We start from the raw sequence: 15,316 nt of genomic DNA, 5'->3' as shown, positions 1-15,316 counted from the left end.
GAAACTGGAGCATTTTTATGATACCCATGCTTCAAGTGACTCTATGGCTTAAGCTTTTTTTTGAAAAATGAAATGCTATAAAAACAAAATATGATCTGTGCTTTGAGATATATTTGCCAGTTTTGTGTGTGCTTGCAGTAATATCTGTGGCCGGTTAGCGCAGTTGGTTAGAGCGTGGTGCTAATAACGCCAAGGTCACGGGTTCGTTCCCAGTATGGGCCATTTGCTTTTCTTGATGGACAAGAATGGAATAAGCTCATCGGTGGAGTGCATGAATACTTGAAAACATCATAGACACATATATCACAAAATCTCTTCAAATACATATCAGAAGCCAGTGGGAGTGTCATCCTTTGGCTGATGAAGATTTTTTTCTACGTGGCTCAGTGACTTTTGTCTCAAATCAAGCAATATGGCATAACTAAGATATGCAAGGGCAAATTAATCAGTTATTATATTGCTGCTCAAATATAGAGGGCACTAGGTGTTACTAGAAGAAGAAGAAGATATGTGCTCCCCTCTCATTAGTGCACACTGAAGTAAAAAAATGGAGAATTTCTAAAGACCCGAGCACAAGTAATGGATCTCTGCATTCTTATTGCATCTTTTCTTATTTCCTAATATTTGACATACTTTTGATTTGCTAAGTTTAAAAATGAGTTTAAACAAAGGACACCACTGAAGATGATGGAATTTATATGAATTTTAAATGAAGATTTGCAATACTCATACATTGAATGAAAATGGAGCTTTGAACAAAAGGAAAATAAACAATGTTAGCTCCCACGAGATATGAACTCAGATTACTAGATTCAAAGTCCAGGGTGCTAACAATTACACCATGGAACCCTCACCTGAGCAATGGCATCTACTGAAGTGTGCTCATCTTTTAAATGCAAAGAAAAGAAATTCAATACTTTATATATATTATTTCAAGTTTCTAATAAGCTCAGGGATGCAATAGGTATTATGTAGAATATTTGTCCAAACCCAATGATAATATATAAAAAGTAACCTATTTTTTAAAGGAGAAGATAGATACTAGAAACCTAAATGCCTAGGACCAATTTCAGTTGGAGCATCACCCCTTATGTTATCCTAGCATTGAATTGACAGTTTTTCAGTATTTCCATATTTGCATATCAGCCACTTACAATTGTTTCAAGCTTTATAACAGAGGACTGCCTTTTTTATAGACCAAGGATGAAAGTCTCTTTTGAGTTAAGTCTGATAATGACATCAAAATTTGTAAATTAAGCTATAGTATGATTACAGAGTGTAGACTGAATAAAAAGTGCTTTCCTATGGATTGAAGTTTGTATTTTCTTAAGCGTTGCATTCCAAAATGGGCTAGCATTCTTTATTTCCAATGGGCACATTAAGCTACTTCCCCAATATATATTTTTTTGTGTTAAAAGTTATTCATACACATCTTGGTAAAACATACTAAATTTAATACATAATGGATTACATCCTGGATTATCTTTTTCAACAATCTGTAAATTTACAATTAAAAATTGTGTATTAGATTTTTTAGATTGATTTTGCTTAGATTTGCATATACTCCTTGTCTAAATTGTCTATTTTTATACTATTAGTAGATGCCTTAATCTTTGTTATTATCCTATCTAATATTTATTTTTATTTTGTAATGTGGAAAGAAACTGGAGCATTTTTATGATACCCATGCTTCAAGTGACTCTATGGCTTAAGCTTTTTTTTGAAAAATGAAATGCTATAAAAACAAAATATGATCTGTGCTTTGAGGTACATTTGCCAGTTTTGTGTTTGCTTGCAGTGATATCTGTGGCTGGTTAGCTCAGTTGGTTAGAACGTGGTGCTAATAACGCCAAGGTCACGGGTTCGATCCCCGTATGGGCCATTTGCTTTTCTTGATGGACAAGAATGGAATAAGCTCATCGGTGGAGTGCATGAATACTTGAAAACATCATAGACACATATATCACAAAGTCTCTTCAAATACATATCAGAAGCCAGTGGGAGTGTCATCCTTTGGCTGATGAAGATTTTTCTCTACATGGCTCAGTGACTTTTGTCTCAAATCAAGCAATATGGCATAACTAAGATATGCAAGGGCAAATTAATTAGTTATTATATTTCTGCTCAAACATAGAGGGCACTAGGTGTTACTAGAAGAAGAAGAAGATATGTGCTCCCCTCTCATTAGTGCACACTGAAGTAAAAAAAAATGGAGAATTTCTAAAGACCAGAGCACAAGTAATGGATCTCTGCATTCTTATTGCATCTTTTCTTATTTCCAAATATTTGACATACTTCTGATTTGATAAGTTTAAAAATGAGTTTAAACAAAGGACACCACTGAAGATGATGGAATTTATATGAATTTTAAATGAAGATTTGCAATACTCATACATTGAATGAAAATGGAGCTTTGAACAAGAGGAAAATAAACAATGTTAGCTCCCACGAGATATGAATTCAGATTACTAGATTCAAAATCAAGGGTGCTAACAATTACACCATGGAACCCTCACCTGAGCAATGGCATCTACTGAAGTGCGCTCATCTTTTAAATGCAAAGAAAAGAAATTCAATACTTTATATATATTATTTCAAGTTTCTAATAAGCTCAGGGATGCAATAGGTATTATGTAGAATATTTGTCCAAACCCAATGATAATATATAAAAAGTAACCTATTTTTTAAAGGAGAAGATAGATACTAGAAACCTAAATGCCTAGGACCAATTTCAGTTGGAGCATCACCCCTTATGTTATCCTAGCATTGAATTGACAGTTTTTCTGTATTTCCATATTTGCATATCAGCCACTTACAATTGTTTCAAGCTTTATAACAGAGGACTGCCTTTTTTATAGACCAAGGATGAAAGTCTCTTGTGAGTTAAGTCTGATAATGACATCACAATTTGTAAATTAAGCTATAGTATGATTACAGAGTGTAGACTGAATAAAAAGTGCTTTCCTATGGATTGAAGTTTGTATTTTCTTAAGCTTTGCATTCCAAAATGGGCTAGCATTATTTATTTCCAATGGGCACATTAAGCTTCTTCCCCAATATATATTTTTTTGTGTTAAAAGTTATTCATACACAACTTGGTAAAACATACTAAATTTAATACATAATGGATTACATCCTGGGAATATCTTTTTCAACAATCTGTAAATTTACAATTAAAAATTGTGTATTAGATTTTTTAGACTGATTTTGCTTAGATTTGCATATACTCCTAGTCTAAATTGTCTATTTTTATACTATTACTAGATGCCTTAATCTTTGTAATTATCCTATCTAATATTTATTTTTATTTTGTAATGTGGAAAGAAACTGGAGCATTTTTATGATACCCATGCTTCAAGTGACTCTATGGCTTAAGCTTTTTTTTGAAAAATGAAATGCTATAAAAACAAAATATGATCTGTGCTTTGAGATATATTTGCCAGTTTTGTGTGTGCTTGCAGTAATATCTGTGGCCGGTTAGCGCAGTTGGTTAGAGCGTGGTGCTAATAACGCCAAGGTCACGGGTTCGATCCCCGTATGGGCCATTTGCTTTTCTTGATGGACAAGAATGGAATAAGCTCATCGGTGGAGTGCATGAATACTTGAAAACATCATAGACACATATATCACAAAATCTCTTCAAATACATATCAGAAGACAGTGGGAGTGTCATCCTTTGGCTGATGAAGATTTTTCTCTACGTGGCTCAGTGACTTTTGTCTCAAATCAAGCAATATGGCATAACTAAGATATGCAAGGGCAAATTAATCAGTTATTATATTGCTGCTCAAACATAGAGGGCACTAGGTGTTACTAGAAGTAGATGAAGATATGTGCTCCCCTCTCATTAGTGCACACTGAAGTAAAAAAAAATGGAGAATTTCTAAAGACCAGAGCACAAGTAATGGATCTCTGCATTCTTATTGCATCTTTTCTTATTTCCAAATATTTGACATACTTCTGATTTGATAAGTTTAAAAATGAGTTTAAACAAAGGACACCACTGAAGATGATGGAATTTATATGAATTTTAAATGAAGATTTGCAATACTCATACATTGAATGAAAATGGAGCTTTGAACAAAAGGAAAATAAACAATGTTAGCTCCCATGAGATATGAACTCAGATTACTAGATTCAAAGTCCAGGGTGCTAACAATTACACCATGGAACCCTCACCTGAGCAACGGCATCCACTGAAGTGCGCTAATCTTTTAAATGCAAAGAAAAGAAATTCAATACTTTATATATATTATTTTAAGTTTCTAATAAGCTCAGGGATGCAATAGGTATTATGTAGAATATTTGTCCAAACCCAATGATAATATATAAAAAGTAACCTATTTTTTAAAGGAGAAGATAGATACTAGAAACCTAAATGCCTAGGACCAATTTTAGTTGGAGCATCACCCCTTATGTTATCCTAGCATTGAATTGACAGTTTTTCAGTATTTCCATATTTGCATATCAGCCACTTACAATTGTTTCAAGCTTTATAACAGAGGACTGCCTTTTTTATAGATCAAGGATGAAAGTCTCTTGTGAGTTAAGTCTGATAATGACATCACAATTTGTAAATTAAGCTATAGTATGATTACAGAGTGTAGACTGAATAAAAAGTGCTTTCCTATGGATTGAAGTTTGTATTTTCTTAAGCTTTGCATTCCAAAATGGGCTAGCATTCTTTATTTCCAATGGGCACATTAAGTTACTTCCCCAATATATTTTTTTTTGTGTTAAAAGTTATTCAAACACAACTTGGTAAAACATACTAAATTTAATACATAATGGATTACATCCTGGGATTATCTTTTTCAACAATCTGTAAATTTACAATTAAAAATTGTGTATTAGTTTATTTAGATTGATTTTGCTTAGATTTGCATATACTCCTTGAATAAATTGTCTATTTTTATACTATTAGTAGATGCCTTAATCTTTGTTATTATCCTATCTAATATTTATTTTTATTTTGTAATGTGGAAAGAAACTGGAGCATTTTTATGATACCCATGCTTCAAGTGACTCTATGGCTTAAGCTTTTTTTTGAAAAATGAAATGCTATAAAAACAAAATATGATCTGTGCTTTGAGGTACATTTGCCAGTTTTGTGTTTGCTTGCAGTGATATCTGTGGCTGGTTAGCTCAGTTGGTTAGAGCGTGGTGCTAATAACGCCAGGGTCACGGGTTCGATCCCCATATGGGCCATTTGCTTTTCTTGATAGACAAGAATGGAATAAGCTCATCGGTGGAGTGCATGAATACTTGAAAACATCATAGACACATATATCACAAAATCTCTTCAAATACATATCAGAAGCCAGTGGGAGTGTCATCCTTTGGCTGATGAAGATTTTTCTCTACATGGCTCAGTGACTTTTGTCTCAAATCAAGCAATATGGCATAACTAAGATATGCAAGGGCAAATTAATTAGTTATTATATTGCTGCTCAAACATAGAGGGCACTAGGTGTTACTAGAAGAAGAAAAAGATATGTGCTCCCCTCTCATTAGTGCACACTGAAGTAAAAAAAAATTGAGAATTTCTAAAGACCAGAGCACAAGTAATGGATCTCTGCATTCTTATTGCATCTTTTCTTATTTCCAAATATTTGACATACTTCTGATTTGATAAGTTTAAAAATGAGTTTAAACAAAGGACACCACTGAAGATGATGGAATTTATATGAATTTTAAATGAAGATTTGCAATACTCATACATTGAATGAAAATGGAGCTTTGAACAAGAGGAAAATAAACAATGTTAGCTCCCACGAGATATGAATTCAGATTACTAGATTCAAAGTCAAGGGTGCTAACAATTACATTATGGAACCCTCACCTGAGCAATGGCATCTACTGAAGTGCGCTCATCTTTTAAATGCAAAGAAAAGAAATTCAATACTTTATATATATTATTTCAAGTTTCTAATAAGCTCAGGGATGCAATAGGTATTATGTAGAATATTTGTCCAAACCCAATGATAATATATAAAAAGTAACCTATTTTTTAAAGGAGAAGATAGATACTAGAAACCTAAATGCCTAGGACCAATTTCAGTTGGAGCATCACCCCTTATGTTATCCTAGCATTGAATTGACAGTTTTTCTGTATTTCCATATTTGCATATCAGCCACTTACAATTGTTTCAAGCTTTATAACAGAGGACTGCCTTTTTTATAGACCAAGGATGAAAGTCTCTTGTGAGTTAAGTCTGATAATGACATCACAATTTGTAAATTAAGCTATAGTATGATTACAGAGTGTAGACTGAATAAAAAGTGCTTTCCTATGGATTGAAGTTTGTATTTTCTTAAGCTTTGCATTCCAAAATGGGCTAGCATTCTTTATTTCCAATGGGCACATTAAGCTACTTCCCCAATATATATTTTTTTGTGTTAAAAGTTATTCATACACAACTTGGTAAAACATACTAAATTTAATACATGATGGATTACATCCTGGATTATCTTTTTCAACAATCTGTAAATTTACAATTAAAAATTGTGTATTAGATTTTTTAGATTGATTTTGCTTAGATTTGCATATACTCCTTGTCTAAATTGTCTATTTTTATACTATTAGTAGATGCCTTAATCTTTGTTATTATCCTATCTAATATTTATTTTTATTTTGTAATGTGGAAAGAAACTGGAGCATTTTTATGATACCCATGTTTCAAGTGACTCTATGGCTTAAGCTTTTTTTTGAAAAATGAAATGCTATAAAAACAAAATATGATCTGTGCTTTGAGGTACATTTGCCAGTTTTGTGTTTGCTTGCAGTGATATCTGTGGCTGGTTAGCTCAGTTGGTTAGAGCGTGGTGCTAATAACGCCAAGGTCACGGGTTCGATCCCCGTATGGGCCATTTGCTTTTCTTGATGGACAAGAATGGAATAAGCTCATCGGTGGAGTGCATGAATACTTGAAAACATCATAGACACATATATCACAAAATCTCTTCAAATACATATCAGAAGCCAGTGGGAGTGTCATCCTTTGGCTGATGAAGATTTTTCTCTACATGGCTCAGTGACTTTTGTCTCAAATCAAGCAATATGGCATAACTAAGATATGCAAGGGCAAATTAATCAGTTATTATATTGCTGCTCAAACATAGAGGGCACTAGGTGTTACTAGAAGAAGAAGAAGATATGTGCTCCCCTCTCATTAGTGCACACTGAAGTAAAAAAAATGGAGAATTTCCAAAGACCAGAGCACAAGTAATGGATCTCTGCATTCTTATTGCATCTTTTCTTATTTCCAAATATTTGACATACTTCTGATTTGATAAGTTTAAAAATGAGTTTAAACAAAGGACACCACTGAAGATGATGGAATTTATATGAATTTTAAATGAAGATTTGCAATACTCATACATTGAATGAAAATGGAGCTTTGAACAAAAGGAAAATAAACAATGTTAGCTCCCACGAGATATGAACTCAGATTACTAGATTCAAAGTCCAGGGTGCTAACAATTACACCATGGAACCCTCACCTGAGCAATGGCATCTACTGAAGTGCACTCATCTTTTAAATGCAAAGAAAAGAAATTCAATACTTTATATATATTATTTCAAGTTTCTAATAAGCTCAAGGATGCAATAGGTATTATGTAGAATATTTGTCCAAACCCAATGATAATATATAAAAAGTAACCTATTTTTTAAAGGAGAAGATAGATACTAGAAACCTAAATGCCTAGGACCAATTTCAGTTGGAGCATCACCCCTTATGTTATCCTAGCATTGAATTGACAGTTTTTCTGTATTTCCATATTTGCATATCAGCCACTTACAATTGTTTCAAGCTTTATAACAGAGGACTGCCTTTTTTATAGACCAAGGATGAAAGTCTCTTGTGAGTTAAGTCTGATAATGACATCACAATTTGTAAATTAAGCTATAGTATGACTACAGAGTGTAGACTGAATAAAAAGTGCTTTCCTATGGATTGAAGTTTGTATTTTCTTAAGCTTTGCATTCCAAAATGGGCTAGCATTCTTTATTTCCAATGGGCACATTAAGCTACTTCCCCAATATATATTTTTTTGTGTTAAAAGTTATTCATACACAACTTGGTAAAACATACTAAATTTAATACATAATGGATTACATCCTGGGATTATCTTTTTCAACAATCTGTAAATTTACAATTAAAAATTGTGTATTAGATTTTTTAGATTGATTTTGCTTAGATTTGCATATACTCATTGTCTAAATTGTCTATTTTTATACTATTAGTAGATGCCTTAATCTTTGTTATTGTCCTATCTAATATTTATTTTTATTTTGTAATGTGGAAAGAAACTGGAGCATTTTTATGATACCCATGCTTCAAGTGACTCTATGGCTTAAGCTTTTTTTTGAAAAATGAAATGCTATAAAAACAAAATATGATCTGTGCTTTGAGGTACATTTGCCAGTTTTGTGTTTGCTCGCAGTGATATCTGTGGCCGGTTAGCTCAGTTGGTTAGAGCGTGGTGCTAATATTGCCAAGGTCACGGGTTCGATCCCCGTATGGGCCATTTGCTTTTCTTGATGGACAAGAATGGAATAAGATCATCGGTGTAGTGCATGAATACTTGAAAACATCATAGACACATATATCACAAAATCTCTTCAAATACATATCAGAAGCCAGTGGGAGTGTCATCCTTTGGCTGATGAAGATTTTTCTCTACATGGCTCAGTGACTTTTGTCTCAAATCAAGCAATATGGCATAACTAAGATATGCAAGGGCAAATTAATCAGTTATTATATTGCTGCTCAAATATAGAGGGCACTAGGTGTTACTAGAAGAAGAAGAAGATATGTGCTCCCCTCTCATTAGTGCACACTGAAGTAAAAAAAAATGGAGAATTTCTAAAGACCAGAGCACAAGTAATGGATCTCTGCATTCTTATTGCATCTTTTCTTATTTCCAAATATTTGACATACTTCTGATTTGATAAGTTTAAAAATGGTTTAAACAAAGGACACCACTGAAGATGATGGAATTTATATGAATTTTAAATGAAGATTTGCAATACTCATACATTGAATGAAAATGGAGCTTTGAACAATAGGAAAATAAACAATGTTAGCTCCCACGAGATATGTATTCAGATTACTAGATTCAAAGTCAAGGGTGCTAACAATTACACCATGGAACCATCACCTGAGCAATGGCATCTACTGAAGTGCGCTCATCTTTTAAATGCAAAGAAAAGAAATTCAATACTTTATATATATTATTTCAAGTTTCTAATAAGCTCAGGGATGCAATAGGTATTATGTAGAATATTTGTCCAAACCCAATGATAATATATAAAAAGTAACCTATTTTTTAAAGGAGAAGATAGATACTAGAAACCTAAATGCCTAGGACCAATTTCAGTTGGAGCATCACCCCTTATGTTATCCTAGCATTGAATTGACAGTTTTTCTGTATTTCCATATTTGCATATCAGCCACTTACAATTGTTTCAAGCTTTATAACAGAGGACTGCCTTTTTTATAGACCAAGGATGAAAGTCTCTTGTGAGTTAAGTCTGATAATGACATCACAATTTGTAAATTAAGCTATAGTATGATTACAGAGTGTAGACTGAATAAAAAGTGCTTTCCTATGGATTGAAGTTTGTATTTTCTTAAGCTTTGCATTCCAAAATGGGCTAGCATTCTTTATTTCCAATGGGCACATTAAGCTACTTCCCCAATATATATTTTTTTGTGTTAAAAGTTATTCATACACAACTTGGTAAAACATACTAAATTTAATACATAATGGATTACATCCTGGGATTATCTTTTTCAACAATCTGTAAATTTACAATTAAAAATTGTGTATTAGATTTTTTAGATTGATTTTGCTTAGATTTGCATATACTCCTTGTCTAAATTGTCTATTTTTATACTATTAGTAGATGCCTTAATCTTTGTTATTATCCTATCTAATATTTATTTTTATTTTGTAATGTGGAAAGAAACTGGAGCATTTTTATGATACCCATGCTTCAAGTGACTCTATGGCTTAAGCTTTTTTTTGAAAAATGAAATGCTATAAAAACAAAATATGATCTGTGCTTTGAGGTACATTTGCCAGTTTTGTGTTTGCTCGCAGTGATATCTGTGGCCGGTTAGCTCAGTTGGTTAGAGCGTGGTGCTAATATCGCCAAGGTCACGGGTTCGATCCCCGTATGGGCCATTTGCTTTTCTTGATGGACAAGAATGGAATAAGATCATCGGTGGAGTGCATGAATACTTGAAAACATCATAGACACATATATCACAAAATCTCTTCAAATACATATCAGAAGCCAGTGGGAGTGTCATCCTTTGGCTGATGAGGATTTTTCTCTACATGGTTTAGTGACTTTTGTCTCAAATCAAGCAATATGGCATAACTAAGATATGCAAGGGCAAATTAATCAGTTATTATACTGCTGCTCAAACATAGAGGGCACTAGGTGTTACTAGAAGAAGAAGAAGAAGAATATATGTGCTCCCCTCTCATTAGTGCACACTGAAGTAAAAAAAATGGAGAACTTCTAAAGACCAGAGCACAAGTAATGGATCTCTGCATTCTTATTGCATCTTTTCTTATTTCCAAATATTTGACATACTTCTGATTTGATAAGTTTAAAAATGAGTTTAAACAAAGGACACCACTGAAGATTATGGAATTTATATGAATTTTAAATGAAGATTTGCAATACTCATACATTGAATGAAAATGGAGCTTTGAACAAAAGGAAAATAAACTATGTTAGCTCCCACGAGATATGAACTCAGATGACTAGATTCAAAGTCCAGGGTGCTAACAATTACACCATGGAACCCTCACCTGAGCAATGGCATCTACTGAAGTGCGCTCATCTTTTAAATGCAAAGAAAAGAAATTCAATACTTTATATATATTATTTCAAGTTTCTAATAAGCTCAGGGATGCAATAGGTATTATGTAGAATATTTGTCCAAAACCAATGATAATATATAAAAAGTAACCTATTTTTTAAAGGAGAAGATAGATACTAGAAACCTAAATGCCAAGGACCAATTTCAGTTGGAGCATCACCCCTTATGTTATCCTAGCATTGAATTGACAGTTTTTCTGTATTTCCATATTTGCATATCAGCCACTTACAATTGTTTCAAGCTTTATAACAGAGGGCTGCCTTTTTTATAGACCAAGGATGAAAGTCTCTTGTGAGTTAAGTCTGATAATGACATCACAATTTGTAAATTAAGCTATAGTATGATTACAGAGTGTAGACTAAATAAAAAGTGCTTTCCTATGGATTGAAGTTTGTATTTTCTTAAGCTTTGCATTCCAAAATGGGCTAGCATTCTTTATTTCCAATGGGCACATTAAGCTACTTCCCCAATATATATTTTTTTGTGTTAAAAGTTATTCATACACAACTTGGTAAAACATACTAAATTTAATACATAATGGATTACATCCTGGGATTATCTTTTTCAACAATCTGTAAATTTACAATTAAAAATTGTGTATTAGATTTTTTAGATTGATTTTGCTTGGATTTGCATATACCTCTTGTCTAAATTGTCTATTTTTATACTATTAGTAGATGCCTTAATCTTTGTTATTATCCTATCTAATATTTATTTTTATTTTGTAATGTGGAAAGAAACTGGAGCATTTTTATGATACCCATGCTTCAAGTGACTCTATGGCTTAAGCTTTTTTTTGAAAAATGAAATGCTATAAAAACAAAATATGATCTGTGCTTTGAGGTACATTTGCCAGTTTTGTGTTTGCTGGCAGTAATATCTGTGGCCTGTTAGCTCAGTTGGTTAGAGCGTGGTGCTAATAACGCCAAGGTCACGGGTTCGATCCCCGTATGGGCCATTAGCTTTTCTTGATGGACAAGAATGGAATAAGCTCATCGTGGAGTGCATGAATACTTGAAAACATCATAGACACATATATCACAAAATCTCTTCAAATACATATCAGAAGCCAGTGGGAGTGTCATCCTTTGGCTGATGAAGATTTTTCTCTACATGGCTCAGTGACTTTTGTCTCAAATCAAGCAATATGGCATAACTAAGATATACAAGGGCAAATTAATCAGTTAATATAATGCTGCTCAAACATAGAGGGCATTAGGTGTTACTAGAAGAAGTAGAAGATATGTGCTCCCCTCTCATTAGTGCACAAAGAAGTAAAAAAAAAATGGAGAATTTCTAAAGACCAGAGCACAAGTAATGGATCTCTGCATTCTTATTGCATCTTTTCTTATTTCCAAATATTTGACATACTTCTGATTTGATAAGTTTAAAAATGAGTTTAAACAAAGGACAACACTGAAGATGAGGGAATTTATATGAATTTTAAATGAAGATTTGCAATACTCATACATTGAATGAAAATGGAGCTTTGAACAAACGGAAAATAAACAATGTTAGCTCCCACGAGATATGAACTCAGATTACTAGATTCAAAGTCCAGGGTGCTAACAATTACACCATGGAACCCTCACCTGAACAATGGCATCTACTGAAGTGCACTCATCTTTTAAATGCAAAGAAAAGAAATTCAATACTTTATATATATTATTTCAAGTTTCTAATAAGCTCAGGGATGCAATAGGTATTATGTAGAATATTTGTCCAAACCCAATGATAATATATAAAAAGTAACCTATTTTTTAAAGGAGAAGATAGATACTAGAAACCTAAATGCCTAGGACCAATTTCAGTTGGAGCATCACCCCTTATGTTATCCTAGCATTGAATTGACAGTTTTTCTGTATTTCCATATTTGCATATCAGCCACTTACAATTGTTTCAAGCTTTATAACAGAGGACTTTCTTTTTTATAGACCAAGGATGAAAGTCTCTTGTGAGTTAAGTCTGATAATGACATCACAATTTGTAAATTAAGCTATAGTATGATTACAGAGTGTAGACTGAATAAAAAGTGCTTTCCTATGGATTGAAGTTTGTATTTTCTTAAGCTTTGCATTCCAAAATGGACTAGCATTCTTTATTTCCAATGGGCACATTAAGCTACTAGCCCCAATATATATTTTTTTGTGTTAAAAGTTATTCATACACAACTTGGTAAAACATACTAAATTTAATACATAATGGATTACATCCTGGGATTATCTTTTTCAACAATCTGTAAATTTACAATTAAAAATTGTGTATTAGATTTTTTAGATTGATTTTGCTTAGATTTGCATATACTCCTAGTCTAAATTGTCTATGTTTATACTATTACTAGATGCCTTAATCTTTGTTATTATCCTATCTAATATTTATTTTTATTTTGTAATGTGGAAAGAAACTGGAGCATTTTTATGATACCCATGCTTCAAGTGACTCTATGGCTTCAGCTTTTTTTTGAAAAATGAAATGCTATAAATACAAAATATGATCTGTGCTTTGAGGTACATTTGCCAGTTTTGTGTTTGCTGGCAGTAATATCTGTGGCCTGTTAGCTCGGTTGGTTAGAGTGTGGTGCTAATAATGCCAAGGTCACGGGTTCGATCCCCGTATGGGCCATTGGCTTTTCTTGATGGACAAGAATGGAATAAGCTCATCGGTGGAGTGCATGAATACTTGAAAACATCATAGACACATATATCACAAAATCTCTTCAAATACATATAAGAAACCAGTGGGAGTGTCATCCTTTGGCTGATGAAGATTTTTCTCTACATGGCTCAGTGACATTTGTCTCAAATCAAGCAATATGGCATAACTAAGATATTCAAGGGAAAATTAATCAGTTATTATACTGCTGCTCAAACATAGAGGGCACTAGGTGTTACTAGAAGAAGAAGAAGAAGAAGAAGAAGAAGAAGAAGAATATATGTGCTCCCCTCTCATTAGTGCACACTGAAGTAAAAAAAATGGAGAATTTCTAAAGACCAGAGCACAAGTAATGGATCTCTGCATTCTTATTGCATCTTTTCTTATTTCCAAATATTTGACATACTTCTGATTTGATAAGTTTAAAAATGAGTTTAAACAAAGGACACCACTGAAGATGATGGAATTTATATGAATTTTAAATGAAGATTTGCAATACTCATACATTGAATGAAAATGGAGCTTTGAACAAAAGGAAAATAAACTATGTTAGCTCCCACGAGATATGAACTCAGATGACTAGATTCAAAGTCCAGGGTGCTAACAATTACACCATGGAACCCTCACCTGAGCAATGGCATCTACTGAAGTGCGCTCATCTTTTAAATGCAAAGAAAAGAAATTCAATACTTTATATATATTATTTCAAGTTTCTAATAAACCCAGGGATGCAATAGGTATTATGTAGAATATTTGTCCTAAACCAATGATAATATATAAAAAGTAACCTATTTTTTAAAGGAGAAGATAGATACTAGAAACCTAAATGCCTAGGTCCAATTTCAGTTGGAGCATCACCCCTTATGTTATCCTAGCATTGAATTGACAGTTTTTCTGTATTTCCATATTTGCATATCAGCCACTTACAATTGTTTCAAGCTTTATAACAGAGGACTGCCTTTTTTATAGACCAAGGATGAAAGTCTCTTGTGAGTTAAATCTGATAATGACATCACAATTTGTAAATTAAGCTATAGTATGATTACAGAGTGTAGACTGAATAAAAAGTGCTTTCCTATGGATTGAAGTTTGTATTTTCTTAAGCTTTGCATTCCAAAATGGGCTAGCATTCTTTATTTCCAATGGGCACATTAAGCTACTTCCCCAATATATATTTTTTTGTGTTAAAAGTTATTCATACACAACTTGGTAAAACATACTAAATTTAATACATAATGGATTACATCCTGGGATTATCTTTTTCAACAATCTGTAAATTTACAATTAAAAATTGTGTATTAGATTTTTTAGATTGATTTTGCTTAGATTTGCATATACTCCTTGTCTAAATTGTCTATTTTTATACTATTAGTAGATGCCTTAATCTTTGTTATTATCCTATCTAATATTTATTTTTATTTTGTAATGTGGAAAGAAACTGGAGCATTTTTATGATACCCATGCTTCAAGTGACTCTATGGCTTAAGCTTTTTTTAAAAAAATGAAATGCTATAAAAACAAAATATGATCTGTGCTTTGAGGTACATTTGCCAGTTTTGTGTTTTCTTGCAGGAATATCTGTGGCAGGTTAGCTCAGTTGGTTAGAGTGTGGTGCTAATAACACCAAGGTCACGGGTTCAATACCCGTATGGGCCATTTGCTTTTCTTGATGGACAAGAATGGAATAAGCTCATCGGTGGAGTGCATGAATACTTGAAAACATCATAGACACATATATCACAAAATCTCTTCAAATACAT

General features: G+C 32.8%; 9 non-coding genes across 9 annotated transcripts; all 9 read left to right on the top strand.

Moving 5' to 3' along the window:
* The first annotated feature begins 1,808 nt into the window (after positions 1 to 1,808).
* Positions 1,809 to 1,882, top strand: TRNAI-AAU (transfer RNA isoleucine (anticodon AAU)). The gene has a single exon. It is a non-coding gene; the product is annotated as a tRNA-Ile (tRNA).
* A 1,589-nt stretch (positions 1,883 to 3,471) lies between these two features.
* On the top strand, positions 3,472 to 3,545 carry TRNAI-AAU (transfer RNA isoleucine (anticodon AAU)). The gene has a single exon. It is a non-coding gene; the product is annotated as a tRNA-Ile (tRNA).
* A 1,589-nt stretch (positions 3,546 to 5,134) lies between these two features.
* TRNAI-AAU (transfer RNA isoleucine (anticodon AAU)) lies at positions 5,135 to 5,208 on the top strand. Its single transcript has one exon. It is a non-coding gene; the product is annotated as a tRNA-Ile (tRNA).
* Positions 5,209 to 6,796: 1,588 nt separating this feature from the next.
* On the top strand, positions 6,797 to 6,870 carry TRNAI-AAU (transfer RNA isoleucine (anticodon AAU)). The gene has a single exon. It is a non-coding gene; the product is annotated as a tRNA-Ile (tRNA).
* A 1,588-nt stretch (positions 6,871 to 8,458) lies between these two features.
* On the top strand, positions 8,459 to 8,532 carry TRNAI-AAU (transfer RNA isoleucine (anticodon AAU)). Its single transcript has one exon. It is a non-coding gene; the product is annotated as a tRNA-Ile (tRNA).
* A 1,588-nt stretch (positions 8,533 to 10,120) lies between these two features.
* TRNAI-AAU (transfer RNA isoleucine (anticodon AAU)) lies at positions 10,121 to 10,194 on the top strand. The gene has a single exon. It is a non-coding gene; the product is annotated as a tRNA-Ile (tRNA).
* Positions 10,195 to 11,788: 1,594 nt separating this feature from the next.
* Positions 11,789 to 11,862, top strand: TRNAI-AAU (transfer RNA isoleucine (anticodon AAU)). The gene has a single exon. It is a non-coding gene; the product is annotated as a tRNA-Ile (tRNA).
* A 1,590-nt stretch (positions 11,863 to 13,452) lies between these two features.
* TRNAI-AAU (transfer RNA isoleucine (anticodon AAU)) lies at positions 13,453 to 13,526 on the top strand. The gene has a single exon. It is a non-coding gene; the product is annotated as a tRNA-Ile (tRNA).
* Positions 13,527 to 15,138: 1,612 nt separating this feature from the next.
* TRNAI-AAU (transfer RNA isoleucine (anticodon AAU)) lies at positions 15,139 to 15,212 on the top strand. Its single transcript has one exon. It is a non-coding gene; the product is annotated as a tRNA-Ile (tRNA).
* Positions 15,213 to 15,316: the final 104 nt, after the last annotated feature.

Source organism: Pseudophryne corroboree, chromosome 11 (assembly GCF_028390025.1).
Source record: "Pseudophryne corroboree isolate aPseCor3 chromosome 11, aPseCor3.hap2, whole genome shotgun sequence".
NCBI classification, from domain to species: domain Eukaryota; kingdom Metazoa; phylum Chordata; class Amphibia; order Anura; family Myobatrachidae; genus Pseudophryne; species Pseudophryne corroboree.
Note: the sequence above shows the minus strand (reverse complement) of the source record. Positions and strands in the feature narration are given on the sequence as shown.